Source organism: Chelonoidis abingdonii, chromosome 1 (assembly GCF_003597395.2).
Source record: "Chelonoidis abingdonii isolate Lonesome George chromosome 1, CheloAbing_2.0, whole genome shotgun sequence".
Lineage (NCBI taxonomy): Eukaryota > Metazoa > Chordata > Testudines > Testudinidae > Chelonoidis > Chelonoidis abingdonii.
The window spans coordinates 172,230,381-172,243,476 of NC_133769.1; the positions used below are offsets into that span (position 1 = coordinate 172,230,381).

Below are 13,096 nucleotides of genomic sequence, written 5' to 3' on the forward strand. Positions count from 1 at the left end.
GCCCCATAAAATGTAGAGGTTTTATGAGCCTCAAAATTGAGGCTGGATGTGGATTTTGAACGTCAAAGTCTAGGAGTGAAATCCTGGTCCCATTGAAGTCAATGACAGAAAAACCACTGACTTCACTGTACCTAGAGTTTCATTTTAGGAGTGCTCTGATCTGGGCTTCAGTTCACGAGTTCAGTACCCATAGTATTTAATCAAGTTCATTTTAAAGGTTTACCATATCAAGCTTCATTGTAATACAGGTTTGTAAAATAGTTCACAAATTCAGTCTATTGGCTGAAATTTTTTCTGTAATTCCTTCCTCTTAACTTACTAGCCATATAAAGCAAGAAAACTGATACACAAGATGCTACAGTTCGAATATTAACTGCTCATTTTACTACAACGAGGTTAGAGAGAGAGAGAGAGAGAGAGAGAAGATGCAGTTGGGCTTGAGACAGCCTGAAATAAAACTCTAGTTGTGTTAAGGGGAGAAAAAGATCAGTGTGACTGTCTTGTACCTTAAATAAGGGATGAGGAATCTGTTAGATCTTTGTTTTTTTCTTTCACACAGAATCACTGAGATAAATTTGGGTTAAAAAGCAACAAGACTTATTAAAGAGAACTGGGGAGAAAAGGGTGATGGAGATTTAGGACAAGATGTTGTTCATGTTGGTTTTGTATGAGCACAACTGGAATGATAGGACACCAGGAGAAGACTCAATTGTCACACTGAATACTTTGACACTTGGGTCACACATTCTATAGTTTTTGTTCAAGAATTGCCTGAGGAAAATTTCTGCCCAAAAAAAAAAGCATTTCCTTCACCTTAGCTAAATAATGAGGTCCGTAATTATGGAGTTATAGACTCCGCTGTTAGTTGTAAGACCGATAACATTGTAAGCCTAATGAAAACTTCTTTGTTCTCCCTCTCCTCTTGCCCCTTCCCCCCTTCGGTCTCACCCTGATATCTCATTGAGATTGCTTTAAGCATCCAGGCTTAGTGTCTTGCAAAATGTATTAATTATGAAAACTGATACTCTTATTGATATAAATGTCCAGTCCCTTGTTAAAATTGAACATTCTTGACCTCAACTTCTTGAGGCAATCAGTTTCACAATCTAATCACAGGTTGTGTTAAAAGTTATTTCCTTAACTCAATTTTGAATTTGCTGTCTGATTAGTGTCACTAAATGTCTACTTGTGTAATAAGACAGGAAGGACAGAAGTTCCCAATCTACCTTCTCTATTCCATGCATTACTTAATTTATTTTATCATGTCTGCTCTATTCCTTTTATTTCTATGGTAAACAATCGTAATATTTTTCCATGCTCTTGACCGTTCGCATCACTGTTCTCTGAACCCCTTTGCATTCTGTAATAGACCTTTCTTTGAAATGTGGTGGTCAGTACTGCACCCACTGTTTCAGTGAGGCCACACAAGTGATGTATACAGTGCTCTTATATAAAATCTTATTAGTCACCATCCTATTCCTTAGGCATCCTGATATCATTTGCTTTTTTTAACCATATATCTACCTTTAGTAGAGGTCTTCACTGAGTGGCCAACAAGGACATCCCTGCCCCTTTCTTGAGCAGGTTAAGTCTGTTTAGACCCTTGGGAGTTGTAAGAGTATTCTTGATTTTTTTTTTTTTTCCTATACAGTATGCCTTTCTTTGATTTATTGACATTGCATTCAGCTGCCGTAATGCTGCCAAATAACCTAGTTTGTTTAGGTCCATGTGAAATTGCCCAGTCCTCTGTGGTTCTCACTAATCTATAGAACTCCATGTGAACTGTGTTTTTTTCCTCGTTACTCACCTCTCTCCCTACTCCAAACTATTAACAAATATTTTAAACTCTTGGCCTTGGTATATAACAGGGGTAGGCAACCTATGGCACGGGTGCCGAAAGCGGCATGTGAGCTGATTTTCAGTGGCACTCACACTTCCCGGGTCCTGGCCACCAGTCCAGGGGGCTCTGCATTTTAATTTAATTTTAAATGAAGCTTCTTAAACATTCTGAAACCTTATTTACTTAAACTAAACTATTGTTGTATGTAATATATTATAGACTTATAGAAAGAGACCTTTAAAAAGGTTAACATTTATTATTGGCACGCAAAACCTTACATTAAGTTGAATAAACGAAGACTCGGCACACCACATCTGAAAGGTTGCTGATCCCTGGTATATAATCTTGGTGCTCTCTATTGTTAACCTTTTGCCATGAAAAAAATCAGCCATTTAATTCTACTTTTGACTTTGTTTCCTAGTTGGTTACTGAACCATGACAAAATTTACTTTCTCACCCTATGACCACGTGGACTTTCTGTGGTAACTTATGAAGGATCTTGTCAGAGAATTTTTGGAAACTGAAATGAACTATCATTTATCCTTTATCCATTAGTTCACTGACATATTCAAAGATCTCTAAGATATTGAGATGGAAATTTTCTTTGCAGCAGAGGAGATTTGGACCGAAGGTGTAGAAGAACTTTAACTAAAAACACCGTTGTCTTAAATTTAAAGGTCCTAATGAAGAATCACTGCTTTCTCCTTCAAATGGTGGTCCTCATTGTATTGCATACACAGCATGCATTCAGAGCTGGAGAATTTGAAAGTAGCATCCATTGGTCTATGCATGTGCATGTGCTCTGCTCACTTCATGCCTCTGAGGGAATAAAGGGCAGGTCACACTGTCTGCCTCTCCAGTTCCTTCTCACCACCACGTAGTCTGGGTCAGAACCTTCAGTGTCCATGGATTTGGCTTCATTCTACAAAATAGGAATAACATAGTTCGTAAATAGTTACGACAGTTTTGAGAGTTTTTACAGTTAGTGTTTTATAGCTCTATTAGTGTTAGATTAGTGCCAGACTATGCTCAGGCGTCAAACTGTGCTTCCTGCCTGCGATTCTTCTTGGTCAGTGATGAACACCAGCGCTGCCTGTTCTACCTTGGGGAAGTCCACATCATGGCGAGGTGCCGTATTTTGCCAATCATTGTCCAGCCACACCTGAGAAGGGCGGGAACTTTGTCTCCACAGATACCTCATGGAAAAAACCATGAGTCCTCAATTGGACCCAAAATGGGGACTCTCTTCCCCCTTCTGCACTTGATCAGGACAGCCTCAAATTCTATCACTGCAAGAGCATATCTGCCCAAGGACAGGTTCCAGGCCTTAAGCTATCATCGCCCATGTCACAAATAATGGTCAACTACCGGTCAAGTCATGTCTCTCTTTCCTAGGTCATATGGCCTCATGCATCTATGTCATCACGTTCAGAAGACTCCATCTTTGTTGCTTTCAAACGCCGCTGCAGTCAGTATATTATCAAAATTGCAATTCCATGAACCTCCTGGTGACATTTCCAGTCAATGAGTATTTTCTCTGCTGTGATAGACAAATCCTCATCAGATATGCATGGAAGTCCCTTCTTCGAGGAGTGTTCCTGTGGGTGCTCCACTTTAGGTGTCTGCTCCTGTGCCTGAAATCGCACAGGCACCTAAAGAGGAGCACCCACAGGAACAGCAACAGCCATCTTGAAGAACCTCAGTTACTACACAAGGTGCGTAACCTCTTTTCTCCCTTCCACTCTGGACAGGAGCATTATTATAGATGCATCCCTGTTAGTTCGGAGAGCTCACATGAACAACCACACAGCACAAGGTACCTGGACCTCTTGAGAGTCCAGAATGCACATCAATGTCTTGGAGTTGCAAGCAGTCTGGAAAGCATGTGAATCCTTTCTTCTATTCATCCAGGCTCACCATGTCTTTATAATGTCAGACAGTGTTATGACATCTACAAGCAGGGAGGAGTGAGATCTGCCTCCTTGTGTGCAGAAGCAGTCCACCTTCTGAAACTGGTGCATCAGCAGTCAAATTACTCTACCAACAGCCAATCTTTCAGAGAAGCAAAATGTGCTTGCGGATTCTCACAGCAGACATTTTGCAGTCGACCATGAATGAGAGCTCCACTATTTGGTACTGTGCATTATTTTTGTTCTCTGGGGAACCCCAACAAGGGATCTGTTCTTGCCTCAAGGAAACAGGAAATGCACCACAAGTTGCTCCAGAGGAACCATAGGTTGCCACTCCCAGGGCAAAACTCTGCTTCTTCCTTGGCCTTTCCTCCACTGCTGCTCTTTCCTTTGCCTTTCCTCCACTGCTGCACTTGCCATGCATTCTATGCAAAATCTGGCAGGAAAGAGCATGAGTCATCCCGATTTCCCTCTTCTAGCCCCAACCATTCTGGTTCCCAAACTCCTACACATGTCATCCTGAGGACCAATCATCCTTCCAATATTCCCAGGCTTCTGACCTAGTAGAACAGCAAGATCAGGCACCCCAATCCATGTCCGCTGCACTTAGTTTTGCTGAGTCAGTCCTAAGATATTAGTGAGACATGCCAAATACAGGTCTCTTGCAGTGGACGAATCAAGCGATTTAAGTGACACTGCCCAGCCAGCGCTATTTGTTAGATTTTATGATTTCAAAAAAAAACTTTGTGCATAATGCCATTAGAAACCTACACCACAGGAGAGATCATTTGCGAAAAGATAGTTTTTTTGTAGGGGGCGGGAAATGGTTTAGACCTGCAGAACATTAACTTGTTTGTTACAGACCAAGGTCCTTCCTTGACAAGGAAAGAGAAGGGCTTTGCTTCACGTTTGGCAGCAATACACACTTCATTAAATATACTTCTCTGCATCATTCACCAGACTGTTCTGTGTGATAAATTGTCTGGGGACATGAAAAAAAACAATGTTTTTGTGATTAGATTAGATTGAGTATATGTGAACTACATACACTTAATTCTAGCTTGCATCATCGTCCTTTTAAAGCTTTTTTACAAGATATTTTGGCCAAATACAGAGACCTGTAGCAGTATGACAACGTTCTCTGGTTAAGTAGGGGGAGTGTGTTAGAGAGGTTTGTGTACTTCAGAAAGAAATAATAGAATTTCTTTCAAACCACAAGATGAACAGGACTTGCAAGTTCATTCGTAAATTCCAGGATGTCCTCTATCACAAGTAGCCTTTTTGTGCCATATTTGCTGGTCATTTTAATTTTCTCAACTTGCAGTTCCAAGGCCATGCAAGCGGTGTCAGGGATCTGTTTGAAAAAGTATGTGCCTTTCAGAGGAATCTTTCAGAGAGACAACAGGAAAGATGTTCCACTTTCTCACATTGTGTGTAGTAGCTATAGATGAAACATTAATGAAAACGATGCAAGAATTCCTAAACCATCTGAGCAAAAATTTTAAAATGAGATTTCAGAATTTTAGAAGTCCAAAGGATTTGTTTTTATTTGTTCGTGATCCATTTTGTTGTCTCTGCTGATGGACATTGCCCTTCTGAAGCAAATAATATTCTTGATTCAGCGATGAAGGTGCCTTCCAGTTAGAAATTGTAAGGCCCCAGCGCTCACCTATTTTGAAGGTAAAATTCAGAGTAGTGGCACTTTGTGATCTCTGGATTCAATATGCTGGCCAGTTTCAGAATAGCCAGGATCTAGTCATCTATCTTAACGATATTTGGATCAATGTACCTCCATAAATCTGGGTTTTCTACCATAAATGTGATTTTAAAAAAACACTGTGATCGCCTGACAGATGAGCATCTTCACCAGTGCGTGCACCTTGCCCTGGCCTCTTACAAATCACTCTTCATAAAGCTTGCCAGAGATCGTCCATGTCTCTTCTTCCGTTAGAAATTGCCACAAACACAGGTGGTAATGTTGATTTATAAACTTTATTAAAAGATTAACACTTACATTGCAATCAAAGTCTTTATTTATTGGCAGCTGAATTTTTTTTATTTTGTCAGCCCTCTGTGCAAATGGCCCACCTCTTGTCATAAAATTCTCAAAGTGACACCTGCAGGTAGATCTAATTAAGTATCACTGATTTTAATGTGTGTGCCATGTTAATTTTCCATCATTCTAGTTTTTTAAATCAAAATGTTGTGTGGTACCAAGTAAAATGCCTTACAGATGTCTATTACACCAACACTTATACCTTTATCAACCAAATTTGTAATCTTATCAAAAAAAAATCAAGTCAGTTTTGACAGGTTCTGTTTTTTCCATAAACCCACAATGATTTGCATTAATTACATTTTCTGCCTTTAGTTCTTTATTGAGTCCTATATCAGCCTTTCCATTATCTTTATGTGGGATCAATGTCAGGCTAACAAGCCTATAAAATGTATAGTCTGGTTGGTCCTAGAATGTCATATTCAGGAATTGTCATGCAGCACTTGACTAATTATGGGATTGTCATCAGGTGAATAACATTTCTTGAGCCTGTACTTCTTTCAGGGCTTGTCTTCACTACTGGGGTAAGTTGACCTAAGTTACGCTACTCCAGTTATGTGAATATGGAGTGCCGAGGTCAACGGGAGAGAGCGCTGCCATCAATTTAGTGGTTCTTCACTAGATCTGCATCAATTGCCTGTTGCATCAATTGCAGCAGCATTGATCTCCCCAGTGGTGAAGACAATCCCTACATCAAGATAATAGAATTTAATAACATTTGCAGATGACGACAAAGTTGGGAAGTACTGCCCATATGGGGGATGACTGGAATATCATACAAGCAGGTCTGGATGATCTTCTAAACTGGAGTAATGGAAATGGGATGAAAGGTAATAGTGAAAAGTGCAAGGTCATGCATTTAGGGACTAACAACAACAATTTTTGCCATAAGCTGGGGATTTATTAGTGGGAGTGGCAGAGTAGGAGAAAGATGTACATCTGTTTGGCTGCTCATATCATCCTGTGATCAACAGTGTGGTGTGGCTGTGCAAAAGGCTAATAAAGTCCTAGGATGCATCAGGTGAGGTATTCAGTTAAGACAGGGAAGTGCTAGTACCATTATAGAAGGCACTGGTAAGACCTTGTGTAGGGTATTGTGTGCAAATCTGGTCTCATGTTTATTAAAGATCAATTCAAACTGGAACAGGTGCTGAGAAGGGCAACTAGGATGATCCAAGAAATGGAAAATCTACTATAGGAGATCAGATTCAAGCTTGGTTTGTTGAGCCTAACCAAAAGAAGGCTGATGGGAGAAATGATTGCTCTCCATAAATGCATGAGAGGGATAAATACCAGCGACAGAGAGGACACAAGAACAAATGGATATAAACTGGCCATCAGCAAGTTTAGGCTTGAACATCAGCAACTGCCATGATTTGAGAACTTCAGTAACTCAGAGATTAGAGGTCTATTACACAAGTGGGTGGGTGAAGTTCTGTGCCTGCTATGTGCAGGAGGTCACAGTGGTCCTTTCTGGCCTTAAAGTCTGAGTATGAATAATAACATTGAACTAAACTATGCAGATATGTAGTACAGTGGTAGACAGTCCAATCAGATGTGATTAATCATGGTTTTTTGTATTTGGATACGCTAGCCCAGATCACTTGGAATGCTAAAAGAGTCTGTCAGTAATCAATGGCCTATGTGTCACTGCATAATCTGAAGGATAAGGGCTGTTTCAAGGTCTTAAAAGACCAAGGATACAAGTCAGTGTTCTGCAGATGTTGAATGCTGAATATTTCAGATTTGAAAATGTCGCTCAGGTTATACTCTTGCCTCTTTATTTCCTCACATTGCAATTCCAACCTGTTTAATAATCGCTGTATTGAAATAAGAAAGTGGCTTGCTCCATCTGAAAAATTGTAATGCTGATATTTTCAAATGGAATATAGCGCTTGAGCCAGACTTCCTGATAGTTCTTGAATTTTTTCTTTTGTACATGCAAATTACTCTAAGCAAAAAACATGGAGACTAACGCACATACAATAACACCATACAATTCAAATTCCTGGCATTATTGGGAACGTAGATTGCTAAAGTCATGATGAAATTGAAATGAAGGATAATGTAGAACAGGCAGAATAATGTGACTGTAAATGTTCATGTCATTAAGTTTATTACATCATTTTTTCTTTACTGGTGTAATGTTAAGTAGAGAGTGTCATGGTTTTATAAAGAATATTTTTATAGAGGCTATGATTTTCCATCTCCGCCTAGTCTAAGATGGGTTGAGTACTATATTGCCACTTATTAAGAACCTAATGTTTTTTTCAAGGGTTTGGGGAAACATTTCTTATTGTAGATGGCTATAATTGTATCTGGTACATCAATACATAAAAAGAAGAGCTCTTCTCTGACAGAGGACTCTATTATACGAGATACATAGATTAAGCCAAAGCCCAAGTGCCTCTGGAGGGAATGTGTGTTTGGATATCTTAACCAGAGTGGATTGGACAGAGTAAATAAGGATGCTGGGTATACATGAAATGGAACTACTGCAAAAAAGGAGATCATGTAAGAGCAAAGTAGAAAGTGAGACTGAGATAAGAGGAAATGCAAAAACAGACAACTGTGTGCAGTTAAACCAAGCCTTGCAGGTGGTGATGGTTGAAATCAAAATACAAAAGTTCTGGGTTCACTGGAGAGGGTATGTCACTGTGTGTGAAGGAAAATGATCATTTTATAAGCATATTGGAGTTGTGATGTCGGCAACTCATAGAGGAGCTGACTTGATCTGAAATGAAAAATGAAACAGGCTTTTGTGATAGAGAAAGAGAGCCTGATTCTTTCCTTTCAGGAGGTTGTCTTGTATTTCTAAACATGTGATATGACACCCAGCCTCAAGCTGCAGAACTTCCTTAAAAAACTGTCATTTGGGAACTTGTTTGATACTCATGTTGTAGTTTTACTTAAACATCAGGAGTTTTAAATCTTAAGTAGAGGTTGCTCTGATTAGAAATATAAAGCTCTATTCAAACTTAAAAGGTTTCCTAAGGACTATGGAAGTCTCCTCACAAGTTAAACAATCTAATAGGTATGTTTTTAAAGAACCTTCACAGGTACTTTAGAAATGCAAAATACTTGTTAGTTGTTTTTTTTTCAGGTATTCTTGTTTCCCTGAGTAAGTATTTTAGTTGAATTGGAGGTATGCTGTGCTATCTGATGAACAAATGTGTCCAAAGTGAAGTAGGGAGAGGCTTTTTGACCAGAAAAAATGTCATAGAACCTAATAGTTACTAGGCATTATTTTAAAATATTGAAAACCTGTGTACATGAGCCTAAATATATTTACTTGACGACATTTGCTTTTACAAATATTTCAGATTGAAGGTGGACATAAAAATACTGAGCATTGTTTAACTTTTTTCCTTTGCTCGTCATCTTGAATTATGTTGACTTCCATGGGAAGAGAATTAAGCCAAGAGTGAGCAATTTACCAATCATCATACTCTCCCCCCCCTCCACATATGTTACATTTTTAGAGGTAGTATACCAAACAATTTTGTGCTAAAGCATGCAAAGAAATTGATGTTTTTGAGACATTGGCCAGTAGTTTTTGACTTGGACCATTTCAGATGCATCAAGTAGTATTCAGGTGCTTTCCTCTGTTTCTGAAATGAATGTGTAAGAATATCTCTATTTTGCTCTATACAGTTTTACTTAACACTAACTACTATTAAATGTTGAAAATGGTGATATTTTGAGAAAAAATTAACTTCACTCTGGATTGTTTGAAAAAGAAATGGACTGCTAAGAAGGAGGATGAGAAATAGGTTTCTATTTTAGATGCTGTCTGTGGCCTTTAAACTTAATATAGATAACTAATTCAGTCTCGTACAGGTTACTGACTGACTTTATGGGTATTTTAATTGTAGAACTTGAATCAAATGAAAATTCTACAAATGCAAAAAGCATAGTATCCGTTAGCTGAGAATCAGCAAGTTAATAGCAGGACTTGTAGGCTAAATTAAAGAAAATGGTATGAGACTTCACAAAGTGTGCTTTACATGGAAATACTTTTAAAGATGTGGATTACGAATTGACAGTCTGAAAAAGCTGTAATCTTTCACTTGCTTGATCAGCACCAGCTCTTCAGCATATAAAATGTTATATTGCTAACTAAAGCAAATGTCTCAAGTAACTGTATTCTGATTTTAAGTGGTTGGAATTTTAAAATAGTAAGTCACCCTTAATTATAATTAAAGATGGGTCAATGCCACAAAGATGAAACTCAGACTGGAAGTACCCTTAATTTTGAAGGCATTGTTTCTTATGTCTTGAGCTGCATAATGGCCCCATCTGCTGTTATAACAAATTTTATTTCTGAAAAGCACCCATTGTAAACCTTGAAATGTTGCAATTTCTCATTAGAAACAGAGCACTAAATTGAAACATTTCAGTGCATAAAGAATAACAATAAATTATAAAATTTAACTGGGTAACCTAATGATAGTTGGTGTGAGAGAGTTGGTGTGAAATGTTGATTGTAAGTTAAAAATGAACTGAAGTCTGACTTCATATTTTTTTATTCATTCAACTGCTGTTTGTTTTTATCAACAGTTGAACACTGAAATTCAGCTACCCCTGAGGGTGAGGATAGTAGTCAAACATCTGGTGCATACCTAGACTGTGGCTGAAGTTGTGAAATACTCATGACTGAAATGCTAACGTGCTAAGCCAATATTTTCCAAGTCTAGTTTGTGTCCAAAAACATAACATACGTTGTCTTCACAAATAAGTTGTTTAAAAAAAAGAACAATTCTGTCAACGGAAGAAATAGTCCTCAATGAGAGATGCCTTTGAATACCCAGATGACATTGGTCTTTGATTTGTTAGAGTTAGGAGGGTTGGAAAATAGTATCTTGTGTATGCCGGGAGAGTCAGTTGCTTAACTTATCAAAGATTTGAAGGGAAGGAAGTCTGTACTGTATGTTTATGCATAGCTAAGCTTTCTATATAGTGAGTATTCTCCCTTCCAGAAGTGTGCGCAGAATGTGATGGTCAGTGTTCTATTGCCTTAATTTTCACTTTAAGTTAATCACAAAATACCATAGTCAGGTTCTGTCTTGCTGTCACTGCCGAAATAATGTCCAGTATGATTAAATCCCATGAAGGCAACCTATTTTTAAGAATTATTTATATGGTGTGGGAATGGCAACAACGCTAGCACTAATTGTAATATTGCACAGCTGCCTTGTTGGTACCATTTTTTAAGTGAGAATAAACCAGACTATGTATTGTTACTGGGATAGTTAGAAACAAAAACCTAGGAAATTACCTCACCACACATTAAGCAGTGGGGGGTCATTTCTGGCTTGTAGGAAAAAGGTGCATGTCCCTTTTAAGGGTTAAATAGCCAGCGAGTGACTTGCTACAGCAGCTTCAGACTGGGGATGCTGACCGATTCCTACCCTGATGACACGAAGAGATGGAGGACTATTTAGGTCCACACCGGCACAGGAAAAGCCCTCTTTTACCTGGACCACATAACTGGGAGGTCCCAGCAGCTGGTTGGCTGGGATCAGGATGAGTAATGGAAGAGTAGGTAAATGATTAGGGAATTACCTGCACTATACGCTTTTATCTGCTGGATACTCCCTGACATTTAGGAATAAAGTTGCAGCCTAATTAAACTGTATCCACTGTATCCTGATTTCCTGGCATATCCAGATGCAGGTTTGAAGGGGAGGTGGGAAAAGAAGAATAATGTGAACAGTGAGACATCTAACCACTTAAAGCTTAGAAGTAGAAGCAAAACATCCAAAACTGTCTGAATTAATGTTTGTCCATGTAATTTTTCCAACATGAATTAGTAATAACTTTGCTATTAGTGGTCACGTAAATCTTAATATCATTGAATTGAGTCTCTTTTCTCATAAACTATTTAGCTTTTTTTTATACAGTACTAGACAGCATTATAATCTTTATAAGTCAAACTGAGATGAAGGTCTTGTTTCCAGAGGTATGTTTTTTAGAATTATTTTTGGGGAACAAGCTGGTTAGTAGCTGGAAATACTTTTTATGTAGGCTCTGGAAGGTTTTTAAAAGTATCTTGTTGTATTACTGGTGAATAAAACTTAATTCAGGCAGCCTTGTGAATGGTTGTGTTCTGGTTTAACTTGTATCACAGTAATACATTGATAATTATAGGAAGTAGAACACAACTGAAACAAATATTTTCTGTTAAATTCCAATCTTGCTGGAATTGGAACGTATAGCTAACTTGAGCTAGCCTGTTAAATAGGTGATTCACTTTTTGTGGAAGGGGAGACCATTTTAATTCCCTATAACTAGGTGATTCTCCCTTTCAAGACTAACCACAGAAATCTAGCAACATGTAGGTGGTCTGATTCTAAGCCCTCTTAGAGCACTCTGTGGGATGTATTAGACTTTCTGCATCAACAAGCACTAAGCTGAAGAGAAGAAGCCCAGAAATATCAGTTGAAGTTGGTTTATGAAACCTCATACTTAAAAGCTGTTGGGTGTTCTCTCCAGATGTTAGACCAACTGTCTTGTCAAATATGTTTAGTCTTGTAAAAGACTGAGATTACAAGCAAAAGGAGAGAAGATACAAATAATGAAGCAAATTCTTTTCGATAGCAAGTAAACAGCCCAGATAATTGAATAATATTTTGGACAAATTCTTAATACTAATGAACATGAGTAGGCACACATGGTTGTTGGTGAGACATGACTAATGGAAATTCTTGTCAAATTATTTAATAAAGGTTACTATAAAATTTCTAATTTAAAATTATAGTATCTGCCATTAAAAAGAGAGGTCACTTAATACTGATTTCAGCCTAAGGAAAAGCTGATTATTTGTGGTAATTGTTTAGATTCCTCAACAGTAACTACTGTAAAGTGTAATGATACTGTATTGCTGTTAATATAGAACAGCAATATAATACCTAAATTATAATTATACCAATTAAAAGGAATAGGATCAGGTTTTTGTAAGTCAAAGTGAATTGTTAACATGCAGCTTCAGTAGACAGTTTTGTACAATGAACCATCTCCTACAATATGTTGATAAAGTCTCTAGCATAGTGGGGCATCAATTCTGTTTAGGGTCACAATGTGCTGTTTATAATGAAAATGAAGGATTGGTCATACTCCCTTCTATCATAATTAACTCCATATCAGATGAGACACAATTATTGGCCACTACCACAATATTTTTTTCAGTCCAAAGAGCTATTTAGAAAAACAAGAGTTACCTCAGTATAGAGCTGCAAAAGATATGCAGATAAAGGCCTGTCTATATTAACAAACCAAAAAGACTTCATA

The 13,096-nt window shown here is 38.0% G+C and overlaps 1 protein-coding gene across 1 annotated transcript in view; it reads left to right on the plus strand.

Moving 5' to 3' along the window:
- Nucleotides 1-13,096, plus strand: part of NECTIN3 (nectin cell adhesion molecule 3) — a 134,234-nt gene that overhangs the window by 100,300 nt on the left and 20,838 nt on the right. The gene's annotated exons all lie outside the window — the stretch shown is intronic.